Source organism: Nicotiana tomentosiformis, chromosome 2 (genome assembly GCF_000390325.3).
Source record: "Nicotiana tomentosiformis chromosome 2, ASM39032v3, whole genome shotgun sequence".
Taxonomy (NCBI): Eukaryota; Viridiplantae; Streptophyta; class Magnoliopsida; order Solanales; family Solanaceae; genus Nicotiana; species Nicotiana tomentosiformis.
The window spans coordinates 8,450,053-8,468,076 of NC_090813.1; the positions used below are offsets into that span (position 1 = coordinate 8,450,053).

At 36.2% G+C, this 18,024-nt stretch overlaps 1 non-coding gene across 1 annotated transcript; it reads right to left on the bottom strand.

The window, feature by feature from the left end:
* Positions 1–13,873: 13,873 nt before the first annotated feature.
* On the bottom strand, positions 13,874–14,086 carry LOC117280073 (small nucleolar RNA U3). Its single transcript, XR_004510534.1, has one exon. It is a non-coding gene; the product is annotated as a small nucleolar RNA U3 (small nucleolar RNA).
* Positions 14,087–18,024: the final 3,938 nt, after the last annotated feature.

Consider the following 18,024-nt stretch of genomic DNA (forward strand, 5'->3'; position numbering starts at 1 on the left):
AAACATGGAGTAAATAACTCAACCTATAATACTGAATAGAATTGTGAATCATGCAAAATTTATAATGTCATGCATGTGCGTATAAATGCCATACCATGCATAGGTATATGCGTACATAACATCATCAAGTCTCTAAGGGCATCCCATCATATCATCTCGACCTTTGTGGGCAAAATCATCAATGTATACCAGATGATCAGGTGGTGGTGCGTATATAATGCCATAACCTTTTACCATATCTCATATACATATAATATATGCATATATAACGCCATCTAGTCATGCGTCAATATACATGTATAAATGAATGCACTACATAATGGAGTAAGTCAGTAAGATTTCTTGGAATGTCATAAGATCAATATGCCTTCGGATAAATTTTAGCAACTTACATATTTTTCTGAAACCCATGAACAGAAGATATAATAATAGGACACATAGGGAATCAATAACATAGGCACCCCCTTAATACTTCTATGAATAGAGTCATTTATGAATGTTTTGCGTTTGCACATTTCGTTTGTATCATATGGATCATAACAAAAGAAAATAATAGATAGACTTAACATACCTATATGATCTCTTCCTTACTACTCAACCAAGCTCAACACAACTTCTTGCATCTACAACAAGTGAAATGATATTGCCTTTTAACATATAATGTCATACCATCGTATTTGGCTAGTCGTATGGCTTAAGAAAAATTGGGAAGCAACTCCCCTATTTTTAATACATACTAAAGACCAATAAGGTTCACCAATAGCCCAACAACAACAACTATAACCAACAATAGCAACAACAACAATATAATCCAATATGAGTTTCTCTGATTATCTTAACAATCATATTGAGCGGCAAGCTCATTTTTACTCATAACAAGATATAAATTGAATCCAACTCTTATTCCATAAATTAGTTTACAACCTTTAGAACATCATACTTATATATACTATATTATTTCTAGTTCAAAACACCCACAAAATACCTTCCAAAACAGCCCCATACGTCTAACACCTTAATTTTTATCGTTAATCATTTATTTTTCATCTTTACTTCTTCAATCAACTTAATTAACACCTAGAAAAGCTTAAAAACAGCAGCCACAATATTATTAAATTATTTCTCACAATTTCCAGCCACCACAAACCATATATTTAACCACAAAACAGTCCAATCAAAAAGACAACCATATCCCATGTTCTTTCAAGTGCTATCTTATGGTTTTTCACTCAAACAACACAACCAACACAAGATTAACCTTAGGCACAATTAAGAAGATGTTATACATACCTTGGACAGAAGCTATAACTTGAGACCCTATCACAACTTAGCTCACAATAGCTCTCAATCACACCACAACATCATAGAAGCATTCTCTTGTAGTCTTAAACACCTTTGATGATAATTTGAGTTGATTTGGTTCTTGGGATCTTGGGATATGTTAGGGAGTGTTTTGGAGATATTTTTGGATGAATTTTGGGTGAGAAATGACCCGAAATGAGGCTGAAACATCTTTTAAAAGATGTAAGGTCGGTGGTCGTCTTAAGTGGGTCCCAACCGAGCTGCTTGCGCAGGCTCGCAAAAACTCAGATATCTCTCTACTCCGGCATAGTATTGACAAACAGTTTAATATGTTAGAAACTAAACTCGAAGACCTTCAATTAGATATATAAAATATCCCAATAAGATATCATAAATCTTACGAAATTTATTTCCCAAAAAGCTTCATCACAAGGCAAATCCTTAGTCGGTTTTTCCGCAACCTAAATCCGATTTTTTCCAAACTTTATATTTCATATCCAAACATCATATATAGTCATATCATGACTTTAAACTCATTTAAATAATGATTAACAAGTCTCATATTCATCTTAACTTACTGAAGACTTCGGTAAATCTTTCTTATCCTTGTAGAAGGATTTCGTCCTTTTTGATCTTACATTAAATAATCTTATAATGACAATGACGTGTGAAGTACGGGGTGTAACGACATTTCCCCTTAGAAACATTTGTCCCCGCATGATAACTCTTAAAGGTTTGCGAAAATGAAACGCACCATCATTAAATCACTTTATATACTTTCAAAGAGGATCTCATTTTCAAGCTTACATCAATTGATTTACGACGTACTTTCACGTACAAAAACATGGGGTGTAACATCATTCCCTCCTTTGGAACATTCATCCCCAAATGTTGACTTATGCGCTTATCATTCTCATATCCTATGGCTCTTATGAATACTTTAATATTGTCCTTTGTCATCTAGGCAACTGTTCTATGAATAAATCCAAAGGCTAGGGCATTCCCCCCTTTAGGCCTCTTTCTCACGCCACGACTCGTGGTCAGAATTCATCCAATCTCGTAACTATTGTTACCTTCTATCATGCGATCTGTACAACTTTATCCTTGTATGTTCACCTATGCGACTCTTTTCTCATTTTCCTCAGCTAGTCTTTATTTGTAGTACTTAAGGAGACCTTCTGGCTCTTGTAAAGTTGCGAGTTTATTACATTGTATACCCAAAGGAATTGTCAATGTTCTTACTCGCCTACAAATATCCTTAGTTATATACCTCCGCGCCCTTGTGCTCGTAAGGTTACTTCTGAACTCAAATTTTGATTATTTCCTTTAGTGGCACTCTCTCTTATTTCCGTAACACTTATACGGTACCTTTAATTACCCCAACTCCTATCTGAAATTTTTTTAAAGATTGCGATCTCGTATAAAAGAAACCGAATTCCCTATGTTGTGGTTCACTACGTTTATCTTGTATGATCTGCTGATTTGTCTATGACCTCTTATCTAGACACAACTAGGTTCTTCCTGAATCAACTACAGACTACTCGTTAGTCCATTCTCATATCTACATTGTGTGTAACCCCTCTTGGGTTATGTCTTTTGTCTTAACTTACCTCCTTATGTATCAAGTGTTTATTCCCACTTATTAATCAATATCATCGAGTTTAGAACCCTTACTGCTTCTCCCTAGCATCATGCTTGCATAATGTTCTGGGGTCATATCATATCTATAGGAACTGAATAAATGCAATCTCATTCCTTTCACCTTTTTACCGCATTCTTTCTTTACTATTCCATAGTTACCTCTTCATCTTTGGCGTCTTTTCACATCTTTACTTCCATCTTACCCGCCTTGCGGTAACCCTTCTATACCAAGGATAACTAAAGTTCTTAAGCACGAGGGTAACACCTAGTGTAACTGGCACACTTAGTCCCTTAAGCTTAACTTTGCTCACAGTGCTCGCTTTAGGGAAGCATCTTCCTGAATGACCTTTAAAGATTATTCTTCTATTGTCTATTCTATTATCGCCGGAACGTGATATCTAAAATTCTCATGATGTCGGTTATTGTCAAATCATATATTTTGGTTTACTCTCGTTCATAGGCTGAGCATGAAGATCATTTACGTATTGTACTGAGAGTTCTACAAGAAAGGAAGTTGTATGCAAAATTCTCTAAATGTGAATTCTGGTTGAATTCTATAGCCCTCATTGGTCATATTATTTTAGATGAGGGTGTCCGAGTTGATACACAGAGGATTGAGGCAGTGAAGACTTGGCCTAGACCCACGACACCGACGGAGGTTCGTAGCTTCCTGGGTTTGGCTGGTTATTACAGGAGATTTGTAGACAGTTTTTCTTCTTTTTGAGTAGTTTAGGGGCAAATGTTATGCATGACCTACACTTATTTCATGTTTATATCTTAGATGTATGCTTAGGGGTATTCGGTAGGTAGAACTCGGGCACTCGTCACAGTCCATCGATTTGGTTCGTGATAAAAGTGGTATCAGAGCACCTTTGTCACGACCCAAACCGTAGGACCGCGACGGGCACCCGGTGCCTAACTCAATCGAGTACCAACGTAACGTATCCTTATTATCATACTATCATGGGTAAATGAACCAGGAAAGCCGTCATGAGATAACTAGAATTAAACATAAGAGAATACTCGACATGGGATGACCCAACATGATATAGAAAGTTATGCATGCGACATACGGGCCTATAAGGCCGACATGATCATTTCTATACTCAAAACATAGGCCGACCAGGCCATACAAGTATCCATATACATGACATGTTTCTACAAGCCTCTAAAAGTACATAAATGTCATAAAGTTTGAGATATGGCCCCGTCATACCAATCAATACATGTCCAAATCATACTGACCATATAGACAACTCCGGAGCAAGTGGAGTGCACCAACACCATCCACTAAGCTGATAACCTACGAGGAGGACTCTCAACATGTCTATCGGGATGGCATGAAACGCAGTGTCCCCAGGCAAAGGGACGTCAGTACAAATAAAGTACCGAGTACATAAGGCATGACAATAGTATATAAAAGACATGAAAGAAATATGGAGTAAATAACTCAACTTGTAATTCTGAATAGCTCTATGAATCATGAAAAATTAATAATGTCATGCATAACATCATCAAGCCTCTGAGGGCATCCCATTATATCATCTCGGCCTATGTGGGCAAAATCATCAATGTATACCAGTTGATCAGGTGGTGATGCATACATAACACCATAACCTTTTGCCATATCCCATATACATATAATATACTCGTATATAACGCCATCTGGTCATAGGTTAATATATATGTATAAATGAATGCAATGCATAATGGAGTAAGTCAGTAAGATTTCTCGAAATGTCATAAGATCAATATGCCTTCGGATAAACTTTAGCAACTTACGTATTTTTCTGATACCCATGAATAGAAGATATAATAATCGGACACATGGGGAATCAAGAACATAGGCACCCCTAGTACTTCTATGAATAGAATCATTTGTGAAAGTTCTATGTTTGCACGTTTCGTTTGTATTATATGAATCATGCCAAAAGGAAAGAATGGATAGCCTTAACATACCTGTATGATCTCTTCCTTATTACGCAACCAAGCTCAACACAACTTCTTGCATCTACAACAAGTGAAATGATATTGATGCTAACATATAATGTTGTACCATCGTATTTGTCTAGTCGTATGGCTTAAAGAAAATCGGGAAGCAACTCCCCTATTTTTAATACATCTCAAAGACCACTAAGGGTCATCATCAGCCCAACAACAACAACTATAACCAACAATAGAAACAATAACAATATAATCCAATATAAGTATTTCGGATTATCTTAACAATCATATTGACCTGCAAACTCGTGTTTACTCATAACAAGATATAAATTGAATCCAACTCTTATTACATAAATTAATTTACAACCTTTAGAACATCATACTTATATATACTTTATTATTTCTAGTTCAAAACATCCACAAAATGCCTTCCAAAACAGCCTCATACGTCTAGCACCTTAATGTTTATCTTCAGTCACTTGTTTTTCATCTTTTCTTCTTCAATCAACTTAATTAACACCTAGAAAAGCTTAACAACAGCGGCCACAACATTATCAAATTATTTATCACAATTTCCATCCACCACAAACCATATATTTAGCCACAAAATAGTCAAACCAAAACGACAACCATATCGCATGTTCTTTCAAGTGCTATCTTATGGTTTTTCACTCAAACAAAACAACCAACACAAGATTAACCTTAGGCACAATCAAGAATATGTTATACATACCTTAGACAGAAGCTACAACTCGAAACCATCTCAACTTAGCGCACAATAGCCCTCAATCACACCACAACATCATAGAAGCATTCTCTTGTAGTCTTTAACACCATTGATGATGATTTGAGTTGATTTATCTTGGGTTTGGTTCTTAGGATCTTGGGATATGTTAGGGAGGGTTTTGGAGAGATTTTGGTAGAAATTTGGGTGAGAAATGACCCTAAATGAGGCTGAAACATCTTTTAAAAGACAAAAGATCGGTGGTCGTCTCAAGTGGGTCCTAGCCGAGCTGTTTGCGCAGGCTCGCAAAAACTCAGATATCTCTCTACTCCGACATAGTATCGACAAACGGTTTAATGCATTAGAAACTACACTCGAAGACCTTCAATTTTGTATATAATATGTCCCAAAAAGACATTATAAATCTTACGAAATGTATTGATCAAAAAGATTCATGACAAGGCAAATCCTTAGTCGGCTTTTCCGCAACTTAAATCCGATTTTTTGCAAACTTTATATATCATATCCAAACATCATATATAGTCGTATCATGACTTTAAACTCATTTAAATCATGATTAACAAGTCTCATATTCATCTTAACCTATTTAAGACTTCGGTAAACCTTTCTTATCCTTATACAAGGATTTCGTCCTTTTTGAGCTAACATTAGATAATCCTATAATGACAGTGGCGTCTGAAGTACCCAAAACATTTGTCCCCGAATGATAACTCTTAAAGTCTTGCAAAAATGGAACATAACATCATTAAATCACTTTATATATTTTTAAAGAAGATCTCATTTTCAAGCTTACATCAATTGACTTACGACGTACTTTCACGTACAAAACCATGGGGTGTAACAAGAAGGATCCCTAGATCCCGACGTCTCCTTATCCTGGAGTGATCTATTGTTTCAACCACGATCGGTCCCTCTGTCAGCAATGAACTTTTTTGTTGCCCGGAAGTTTCTTCCATGGCCTTCGGTCCGCTTGTAGGGCAAAAACCAGCCCTTCGAAGTTCTCATATCAGCGTCATAGTCATCCTCTACTCTTCTCCCGTCCTTTGGCCGATAATGTAGAAATGACCTAATCATCTTCGATCCTTATCTTTGAATCATATCGGTTGTGTACATTTGCCCAAGTTGTTACTTGAAACTCAAGCAGGCTCTCCTTCAGCTTCCGGGAAGCATCTGAACTACTTGGATTTAATCCTTTGGTGAATGCCTCAGCTGCCCATTCATCCGGGACGGCCGGGAGCAACATTCTTTCTTTCTGGAAATGAATAACAAGCTTTCGTAATAATTTAGATTCTTCCTGTGCGATCCTGAATATTTTGGCCTTCCAGTCTAGCATTTTTCTGGCCCCAGCATGAGCCTTAATGAAAGAATCCGCGAGCCGAAGGAATCTATGGAATGCTCGGGTAATAATGAATACCACGTTTGAGCTTCCCTCATGAGAGTTTCTCCGAATTTCTTTAGCAACACAGAATCAATTTTGTGGCGAGCTAAATCATTTTTTTTCACCGTCGTTGCATATGTAGTAATATGCTCCTGTGGGTCTGAAGTTCCATCATATTTTGGAATTTCAGGAATTTTGAACCATTTCGGGATTTAGTTTTGGAGCTGCACTCGGCTTGTACGGCAATTGACTATACTTCTTCGAGTCCGGGCCTTTCAATACTGGTGGCGCACCCGGGATTTGATCCATGCGGCCGTTTACTTCCCTTATGAACCATAAAAGTTCATCCTTGAACAGATCGTTCTCATTGTTGAGACCAGATCTGCTCCCTACAGCCCCGTCAGAGCCAACTTCATCCCTGGGAGTGTTGTTGTCGACTCTCTGCATTGTTTGGTCTGCGGGAACAACGAGAGAAATTGGATCTTGTCTGTTTGCATTATTCGAAGCACATGATAGCACATGCTTCAGTTCCATCATAACCTGATCATGCCGCGTGAGATGGCCAAGAATGATTGCATGTTGCTCTTGCGGGACCCTTACGGCACCCGCTACATGCTCCTCATCAACATCATCGGGAGTTGTCTCCCAAACTTGTCAAGGGTAACGTCTGTCATGCACAGGCATGTCGTCATTCCCCTCACTGCGGGTGTCACTGATTGAATCCTCGAAATGAGGCTGATCCCCTCAAATTTCAGGGTTGCGTGTGTCGTTAATAGTGTTATCTGTCATTTTTTGTGATTTTTTTCTAAGACAAAGTAATCAAAACACGTTAGTAAAAAAGGCAATGATTAATTTAATTGCACGACTGTCTAGGCCCCACGGTGGAGGCCAAACTGTATACCCATAAAACGGTACAATTGACAATTCCGGGATATTCTTTCAGGGCACAATGATGATGAGATCAAAAAGCAAGAAGGTATAATTGTATAAAGCTTTGTATATAATAGAGTATAAATTGAGCCAGAATATTCGTGTCCTTTACAATGATGGTTGAGCTCACTATTGTAACGACCCGACTGGTCGTTTTGAGTATTAAAACCTCGTTCTCCCATTTACTGCTCAATTTATGCTTTATAACTGTTATGTAACTTGTCGGGGTAGTCAGTTCTGGTCCGGTGAGGTTTCGGAATGAATTGAGACACATAGTCTCAAGGATGAAAACTTAAGTTGCAAATTGTTGACCGAATGTTGACTTATGTGTAAAAGACCTCGGAATATATTTTGATGATTCCAATAGCTCTATATGGTGATTTTGGACTTAGGAGCGTGTCCGAAAAAGTTTTTGGAAGTCCGTAGTTAAATTAGGCTTGAAATTGCTAAAATAGATATTTAAGCTTGGTAGTTTGACCGGGGAGTTAACTTTTTTATATCCGGATCGGAATCCGATTCTAAAGATTTGAATAGGTTAGTTATGTCATTTATGACTTATGTGCAAAATTTGGGGTCAAACAGACTTGATTTGATAGGTTTCGGCATCGAATGTAGAAGTTAAAAATTCTTAAGTTTCATTAAGCTTGAATTAGGGCATGATTCGTGGTTTTAGCGTTGTTTGATGCGATTCGAGGCTTCGCCTAAGTTCGTATGATGTTTTAAGACTTGTTGGTATGTTTTGTCGAGGTCTCGGGGGCCTCGGGTGAGTTTCGGGTGGTTAACGGACTAGAATTGGACTTGTGAGAATTGCTGAAGCATTCCAGCTTTTAGTATCATCGCACTTGCGGAGGGGCTTTCCGCAGTTGCGGACTCGCAGAAGTGAGTGTGTGGCCGCAGGTGCGAAGCTGGCTTGGCCCAGCTGGAAGGACAAGTGCGAGAGGAGATCCGCAGACGCAGAGACGTGACCGCAGAAGCGGAAAGGGACGGCCCGGGGCAGGGTCGCAGAAGCAAAATGCCCTCCACAGAAGCGGGCTCGCAGGTGCGAGCCTTGATCTGCAGGAGCGAGATTTTTGGCTTTAAGTCGAATCCGCACCTGCGATGGAATTTCAGCAGGTGCGACTGGAAGCCCGCAGAAGCAAAAATCCCTAGACATAACATATAATTCAGGGGTTGGCCATTTTTATCCATTTTTGAATTTTAAGAGCTCGGGTAAGGCAATTTTCATGAGTTTTATCAAGGAAAATATTGGGATAAGTGTTCTTAACTTAATTTTGGTCAAATTACCTGAATCCATGGTTGTTTTTAATATTTAATTGGTGATTTAAGTTGGAAGATTTAGAAAACTCTCTTCGTTTAAATTGATGGTTTGAGGGTCGAGTTGATATCGGAATTTAGTAAAATTTGTATGGTTGGACTCGTGATTGAATGAAAATTCATATTTTGTAACTTTTATCGGGTTTTGAGACGTGGACCCCACAGGAAATTTTTGAGTTAAATTTTAGATTTTTATTGAAATATTTGTACTTTCATATGGAATTAATTCCTATAATTTATATTGACTGAATCGAATTAATTGTGACTAGATTCAAGCCGATCGGAGTCAGAAAATCGAGGAAAAGGCATTCTTATTGACTGATTGAGCTTGGCTTGAGGTAAGTGACTTGTCTAACCTTGGGGGGAGGGGGGAGGGGGGAATCCCCTTAGATTTTGGAACTATTGTAACCATTTGTGATATGTGAGCGCCGTGTACGCAAGGTGACGAGTGCGTACACAGGCTGAATATGAAAAATTTGGTTCTTGCTGATTTGTCATCTTTTAAATTTCCTTAACTAAGTTGTCTTCTTTTAAATTCTTTAACCGGGTTGCCTTAGCATATGTAGTGATCATGTTTAGCCTAGTATCACATGTCTAGGTGCCTTAACTCTTACGTGCAATATGTGCAACATGCTTAGCTAAATAACCTGTTTTTCTTGATTTGATTTAAATCTTTAACTGTAAGATTTCTTGCTGAAAATTTGTTGTTCCTCCGACTACCTGCTGTATATTTACTTTTGGGACTATGAGGCGGTTCCTCGGGAGATCCTCCTGTACTGCATATTTACTTTTGGGACTACAAGGCGGTTCCTCAAGAGATTCTCTTATACTGCATATTTACTTTCAGGACTACGAGGCGGTTCCTCGGGAGATCCTCATGTACTGCATATTTTTGGGACTACGAGGCGGTTTCTCGGGAGATCCCCATGTGCTGCATATTTATTTTGGGACTACGAGGCGGTTCCTCGGGAGATCCTCATGTACTGTATATTTACTTTTGAGATTACGAGGCGGTACCTCGGGAGCGCTCCTGTTGTTTACCTCTAATTGTTGTGTTGTTATCTTTCTGTAAATTTCGTTTATTTCTCAGTCACTTCATTACCCTATTATAAATTTTTGTCTTATTTATTATTATTTTCAGTATGGCCTGACCTGACCTCGTCACTACTCTACCGACATTAGGCTTGGCACTTACTGGGTACCGCTGTGGTGTACTCATACTACGCTTCTGCATATTTTTTTGTGCAGATCCAGGTACTTCCTATCAGATCAGGTATCTGTGAACTAGCTGTACATAGAGACTTCAAGGTACATCTGCCAGCGGCCGCAGATCTCGGAGTCCCCCTTTATCTTTATTATGTCATCTTCCTGATTTCTCTTTAGACTCTGATGTATTGAGACACTCAGAATAAATTCTTAGAAGCTTGTGACTTATATCTACCGGGTTTTGGGAGTTGAAATCATTGAATTGCAGTTTTATATTAATTTCATTGGTTGAAAATTTGGCTTCAGTTTTATTTTATATATTTCTGCAAAAATTGTTAGGCTTACCTAGTCTTAGAGATTAGGTGTCATCACGACATCCTACGGAGGGTGAATTTGGGGTCGTGACAACTATTTATAGCTATCTCTAGGGAAGGAGGTCCTAGGATCATGTCCTCCTTTAATGTCAATTATGAGGGTCATTGATGAAGATGTAACGGTGAACATAAATGTCAGATTCTCTGTAACGGAACGTCGCTCTTAATGTTGCAGAATATTCCCTAGTAAATGCTATCGAGCTCAGAGAATTTACTACACCTTTATGATTGTTATCCTTTCCGATGACAAGCAGAACTGCTGCATCCGGACTTCGGCCATCCCTATCTTGGGTTTCATGTGTCTTCCTTTTAGATAACCACGTGTCGTATCATATTTTACTTTATGCATAGCCATTATTCCAATGAACATATGTTTTCCTCTTGACCACCCTAAGTACCGATTTTTCTCTGCCAAAGGTATATTCCTTTCCCAATGTAACTTTTATTCTCTTTCTACGTCTCCCTTAGAACTTTTCCTTTTCCCCCTACCTTTTACTTTTCTCTCTCTCTTCCATTTGCATTTATATTTTATTTATTTATTCGGTTACTTAGTAGTTAGCAACAAAGACACTTATATAAACATGAACATGCATTTGTCCACTAGCACAATTCATTTAGCATCCTCTCATTTCCATATATTCACTTCTTTTTTTATTGATTCATTTTGTAATTTGAGCTGCTACTTAAAAAAATAGTGAAACGCAATAATTTTGCTTCTTATTCTGTACAAATGTTTGCTTCTTCTTTTATTTTTTGTTTATGTGATTGCTTATTATTTTTCTTCTTATTTTTCGGGTCCTAATAATATTTTATAAGTATAAATTTTTTGAAGTGGGTATTGGTGGTGAGTTAAAATTTTAATGGTGTTTGGTAGATACAATGTAATTTCATATAAAAGTTTTATATACACAATGTATAAAAGTTTATTTGTTCATAGTTTCCAAGAAATAATTTGATGAAATATTTTCAATAATTAGAGCAGAAATATGTAAGAATGACACAAAAATTTTAAAAAATGTCTATACATGATTCTTTTATCTGTGCTTTTATATGAGTGACACCTTAAGGAGAAAAATATGAAGGTATACTCAAACTTTTCGAAAGTCTTAAGGGGTCATTTGGTACGCGGATTAAATTATCCCGGGATTGTAATCCTAGGATTAATTTATACCATATAGGAGGTGGGATAAAATAATTCCAAGTTTGATGGGATAATATGGGATAAGATGGGATATCCTAGATTAAGTCTGGGATTAAATTTATACCGCGTTTGTTGGAGGTATAAATTTATCCCACGATAAATTTATACCTCCAACCAAATACGGTATAAATTTAATCCCACGTCTTATCCCACCTTATCCTTCGTACCAAACGACCCCTAAGGAGAAAGCGAGATTTGAAATTGCAATTTTTATAATATTCTAGCATTGAGTATTTTTTTTCTTTTTTAATCCAAAATGACAAATACTTTTGGTAGAGGTATCTTGTCCAAATCAGAGTTTAGAAATTACATTCTAGCATTGAGTATTGTTTAGCTTATGCAGAGTCTTGTTTCCCCAAAAGGTTCTTCAAGTGAATGTAGGGTTGAAGCAGCCATCTATGGTGAATATTTTGGGACGACTTAAGCTCAGCTTCAAGTAATAGAAATGGAGAAAATCAAGAGCAGAAAAAACATCCCAACACCCATGGTTAGGGGCTGAGAACGATCATCTACGGCACCATAACCCGAGGGCCGTGGGAATCTATACATGATTATTTTATCTGTGCTTTTATATGAGTGATACCTTTTTGGAGAAAAATATGAAGGTATACTCAAACTTTTCGAAAGTCTTAAGGGGGCGTTTGGTACGCGGACTAAATTATCACGGGATTGTAATTCCAGGATTAATTTATACTATATAGGAGGTGGGATAAAATAATTCTAAGTTTGATGGGATAATGTGGGATAAGATGGGATATCCTGGATTAAGTCTGGGATTAAATTTATACCGTATTTATACCTCCAACCAAAGACAGAATAAATTTAATTCCACGTCTTATCCCACCTTATCCTTCATACCAAACAACCCCTAAGGAGAAAGCAAAATTTGAAATTGCAATTTTTATAATATTCTAGCATCGAGTAGTTTTTTTCTTTTTTTAATCCAAAATAACAAATACTTTTGGTAGAGGTGTCTTGTCCAAATCAGAATTTAGAAATGCATTCTAGCATTGAGTATTGTTTAGCTTGTGCGGAGTCTTGTTTCCCCAAAAGGTTCTTCAAGTGAATGTAGGGTTGAAGCAGTTTTTTGGGACGACTTAAGCTCAGCTTCAAGTAACAGAAATGGAGAAAAATAAGAGCAGAAAAAACATCCCAACACCCATGGTTAGGGGCTGAGAACGATCATCTACGACACCATAACCCGAGGGTCGTGGGAATCTATTCATGATTCTTTTACATGTGCTTTTATATGAGTGATACCTTAAGGAGAAAAATATGAAGGTATATTCAAACTTTTCGAAAGTCTTAAGGGATCGTTTGGTATCCGGACTAAATTATCCCGGGATTGTAATCCGAGGATTAATTTATATCATATAGGAGGTGGGATAAAATAATTCCAAGTTTGATGGGATAATGTAGGATAAGATGGGATATCCTAGATTAAGTCTAGGATTAAATTTATACCGTATTTGGTTAGAGGTATAAATTTATCCCACGATAAATTTATACCTTCAACCAAACACGGTATAAATTTAATCTCACATCTTATCCCACCTTATCCTTCGTACTAAACGACCCCAAGGAGAAAGCGAGCTTTGAAATTGTAATTTTTATAATAATCTAGCATTGAGTATTTTTTTTCTTTTTTTAATCCAAAATAATAAATACTTTTGGTAGAGGTGTCTTGTCCAAATCAGAATTTAGAAATTACATTCTAGCATTGAGTATTGTTTAGCTTATGCGGAGTCTTGTTCCCCAAAAGGTTCTTCAAGAGAATGTAGGGTTAAAGCAGTTTTTTGGGATGGCTTAAGCTCAGCTTCAAGTAACAGAAATGGAGAAAACTAAGAGCAGAAAAAACCATCCCCAACACCCATGGTTAGGGGCTGAGAACGATCATCTACGGCACCATAACCCGAGGGCCGTGTGAGCTGTTAATCACGCTCTGGTCTAATGACCATGTCTCATCAACCAGACTTGGTTTCTTATCTCCTTAGAACTCAAGAATACAGTGGTACGAGCCTATAGAACAGATTTTGTTCAAGTAAGGTCGTGAGTGCTGTAAATTGCCGATGTGGGATGGAAAGAGTGTCTTTTTTACAGAATTTTATTTTCTACTATTTTGAAATAAAAGCAGACCGCTTGGTGTTAACAATTTCTATAGGGTTATGGAATATTGGAAGATTTGAGAAATTCAACAAGACGAGAAAGAGACAAAAGTAGGTTTTGAGAAGATTGAGAAATCTTGCCGGTTCTCGTTGTACCTCTTCTCTCTCCAAATCAACCAGAACTATAACACATTTGTAATTTTTTCAACACATGAAAAAAGAAGAAAAATTATACACGTAGACTCTGCTAATAAGGAAATTAGATTTGCAGTAACAGTTTAAAGCAAAAAGAAATCTCTTCAAGTTTAAGGTACATCTTTCCCATTTTTCTAATGTCTTCTATGGCATTACTAACATTTTCTGATTTATTGAGATAGAGAAATTTACTGTGACATTCAAAAGCTAAAAAATTTAAATGGAACGATTTACATATATATATATATATATATATATATATATATATGTAAATTTGGTATGTTATTGGAATGTTATAATTTTTAATATAAAAATCTGATTTAAAGCTTGCTAGATTAGAGGTACATACAACTTTTAACACTTGCATTCTTTTGAGGAATTACATGTGCTACTTTATTTGAGTTTGTTAAAGGTGAAAAATGCCTGCAGTTATTGTTGTTGTTATTTTTGAAATTCCACCATATACACAAACTGCATTAATTTGTCCTTTATTTTCTACCTTTCACTCATATGCTTATTTGTTTGGAATACACATGTTTTCGGAAAAGAAAGATTGCTGCAATCAAAAGGTAGGACACAACACTTCTGCCGAGGGAACTATGAATGATCATGCACTTCCCAACAAGATGATTTCTTAGAGCACTTGTAGGCTTGTAATTTCTTAGAGAGCTTATACATCTTCTAATTCTATCTAGAACATATATAAGAGTGAAGTTGAGCTTATATTATTAGAAGGACATGTCCTTGATCAAGGAATGGTTTTCATTAGAAAAAGCAAAGGTAGATCTGCTAATGTTTAATATCGGTGTGATGAAATTAGCTTGTTTCTGTAGAAATGGATCGGACGGAGCTCCTAAGTCATGAAAGTCTATTTCATCTTAGTGAAAGTCTTAATACTACTCAAAATTACCCTTCTATTATATGTAGTAGTTCCTAATTTGTCCGTACAAAAGGTTTTCATTGGCAAACATATGGAGTAACTATAAAAAATTAAATTTTATCATACGGTTCCTTCTTTGCTAGTAGGACCGTCACCCTATTGTGCTAATAGTTTTGAAAGGAAGTAGCTTACTGATAATAATTTGTTTTGATTTTTAAGTTCTAAGTTGAATCATTTTGAAAATTAACAACATGTAGATTATTAGTCTCTTGCCTTGTCGATAAAGTGTGTATAGGTAATCATGAAGGCTTATGACTTATAGCCCGTTTGTGCTTTTCTCAAAAATATTTTTGCTAAAAAAATAATTTGTGGTTGATTAATTAATTTGAAAAGCACTTCTGAACAACAATTAGTGTTTGGCCGAACTTTTAAAAATTGTTTCTAAGTATAGTTTTTCTCAAAAGTACTTTTCAAAAAGTGCTTTTGGAGAAACTACTTTTTTCTACTTTTCTAAAACTGCTTCTACTTTTTCTCAAAAATACTTTTTTTTCTTCCAAAAATTTGACCAAACACTTTAACTTTGAAAAAAAATATTTTTTTTGAGGAAAAAAAAAAGTGTTTCTAAGATTGGAGAGGGGTGTTAGACTAGTGGCCTCCATCTCATTTTAGAGGGGTGTCCGATTAAGAAGCCCCAAGCATTGGAGCGTCATAATTTATGATAGCAAAGGCTTGCGTCTGTGCGGCACCTACCCAATTCTAACTCCAAGATTTATCGGCCCAATGAGTAACATTATTGGGATGATCTGTAACTTTTGAATTCCACTAAAATTTATCAACTATAAATGATTTTTGGGACACTTTAGAATATAGATGACAAAATACTAAGAAACTATAATTTAGTTGAAAAATGTCTAGTTTGCTAAAAGCTTAACCAAAATTACTCATGTAAAAGAGTAATAGAATACTAGAAGAGAACTATTCTAAGCTTCTGTTTGGATAAGTTCTTCTTTTTTTTTGTACTTCTTTTCAAAATATTTTAAAAATATTGTTTAGTTGTAAAATATTACTAGTTCTGGGCAATTTTTGAAGATAATTTTTTCAAGTTTCAAAAAGTGGTTTAGACTAGTTTTTTAATTTTTTTGTAGTTTTCTACTCGTAAAACTTCAATTTCTTTTCAAGTAAAATGCATGTTCAAACATAATTTTAACTTTCAAAAATTATTTCTCATCTCATCTTTAAAAACTTTTTTTTCAAGTTTCAACCAAATCTATATTCAAATGCTAGTTAAAACTTTGATGTAGTAAAATCTAAGCAAAGTTCAAACCCATTATTTTATATTAACCACAATTAGAATTTGAGAAAATAAATGTGGATTTGTATATATCATAAAGATATGTTCAAGTTCATTGAAAGTTTTAAGGGAAAAATCTGGTAAAACACTTTGAAAATGAAAAGAGAACATCAAAGTATCACGTGAAATGAATGGGATTCCAGGTTTGAGCCCCGAGAATAGAAGAATTCCAAATATTATAATATTAACAATAGCAACAACCCAGTAATATCCTATAGGTAAGGAGTCTGGGGAGGGTAGTGTGTACGTAAACCTTATCCGTGCCCCGATGGAGTAGAGAGGCTCGACTCAATAAAACGAAAAAGACGAAAAGGACAATATATTAGTTCCATCAATAGAAAAAAGACCATAGAAATAATAACATAATTATAAGAACCATAAAATAGTTGAAACGTAATAACAATAACCAGTAAATAAAGCTTGGTGCTATGAAAAACAGGAAAATAATGTGAATACAACATTAACCACTAGCGATCTAAGACAAAGTCTATCAGACTAGCCTCACACCCGGAACGAAGTAGAAAAATTCTCGACTACCTCCTAACATACAACCCTAATGCTCGATCTCCACATCATCCTATCAAGGACCATGTTCTCGAAAATCTGAAGCCACACCATGTCCTGCCTGATCACCTCTCTCCAATACTTTTGAGGTCGCCCTCTACCTCTTCTCGTACCCGCCAAAGCCAACCATCCACGCCTTCTTACCGGGGTATCAGGGCTTCTCCTCCGCACATGTCCAAACCATCTGAGCCTCGCTTCCCACATCTTGTCATTTATAGGAGCCACGCCCACCTTCCAAATATTAGATGATTAAAAATATTGAAAAGAGATTTAAAATTCCAAATTTTATATGCTCGTATAGAGTAATTTTCACCTTTTTAAAGAAAAAAAAATACTTTTTGTGAGAATCGGTTTGTGTTTGGCTAATTAATTTGAAAAGCACTTTTGAGCAGTAATTAGTGTTTGTCCAAGCCTTTAAAAACTACTTATAAGTGTATTTTTCTCAAAAGTGCTTTTCAGAAAAGTGCTTGGGGGGAGAAGCTACATTTTTCTGCTTCTCAAAATCAGCTTCTTATCATGCCCAACTATGCCTTATAAAAAGAACTAAGTGGTCATTGCAAAAATAATCCGGTTCAAGAGTCTGGAGTCGAATCCCACAGAGAACTAACCTATTTGCTACAACCTTTAGTATCGCTAATGATAAGCTCAGATAATTTTCAGAGTTTGAGATTTTATTTGATAATTACCAGAAATTATTTAACTAAGAAAAAAAAGACAATAAAGCTATCAATAAGCAAGAATGAAGTTGAATTCAAGGGTAATAGAATCTAGGGTTATTGATTTCCCCAATTGTCGGATTAATTCCTGACACGTTAACTATAATCTCGCCGTAACACTCTATAAAGATGATGAGTTCTTACTTACCGTACTTATCTCTCGATCAATTACGATAAT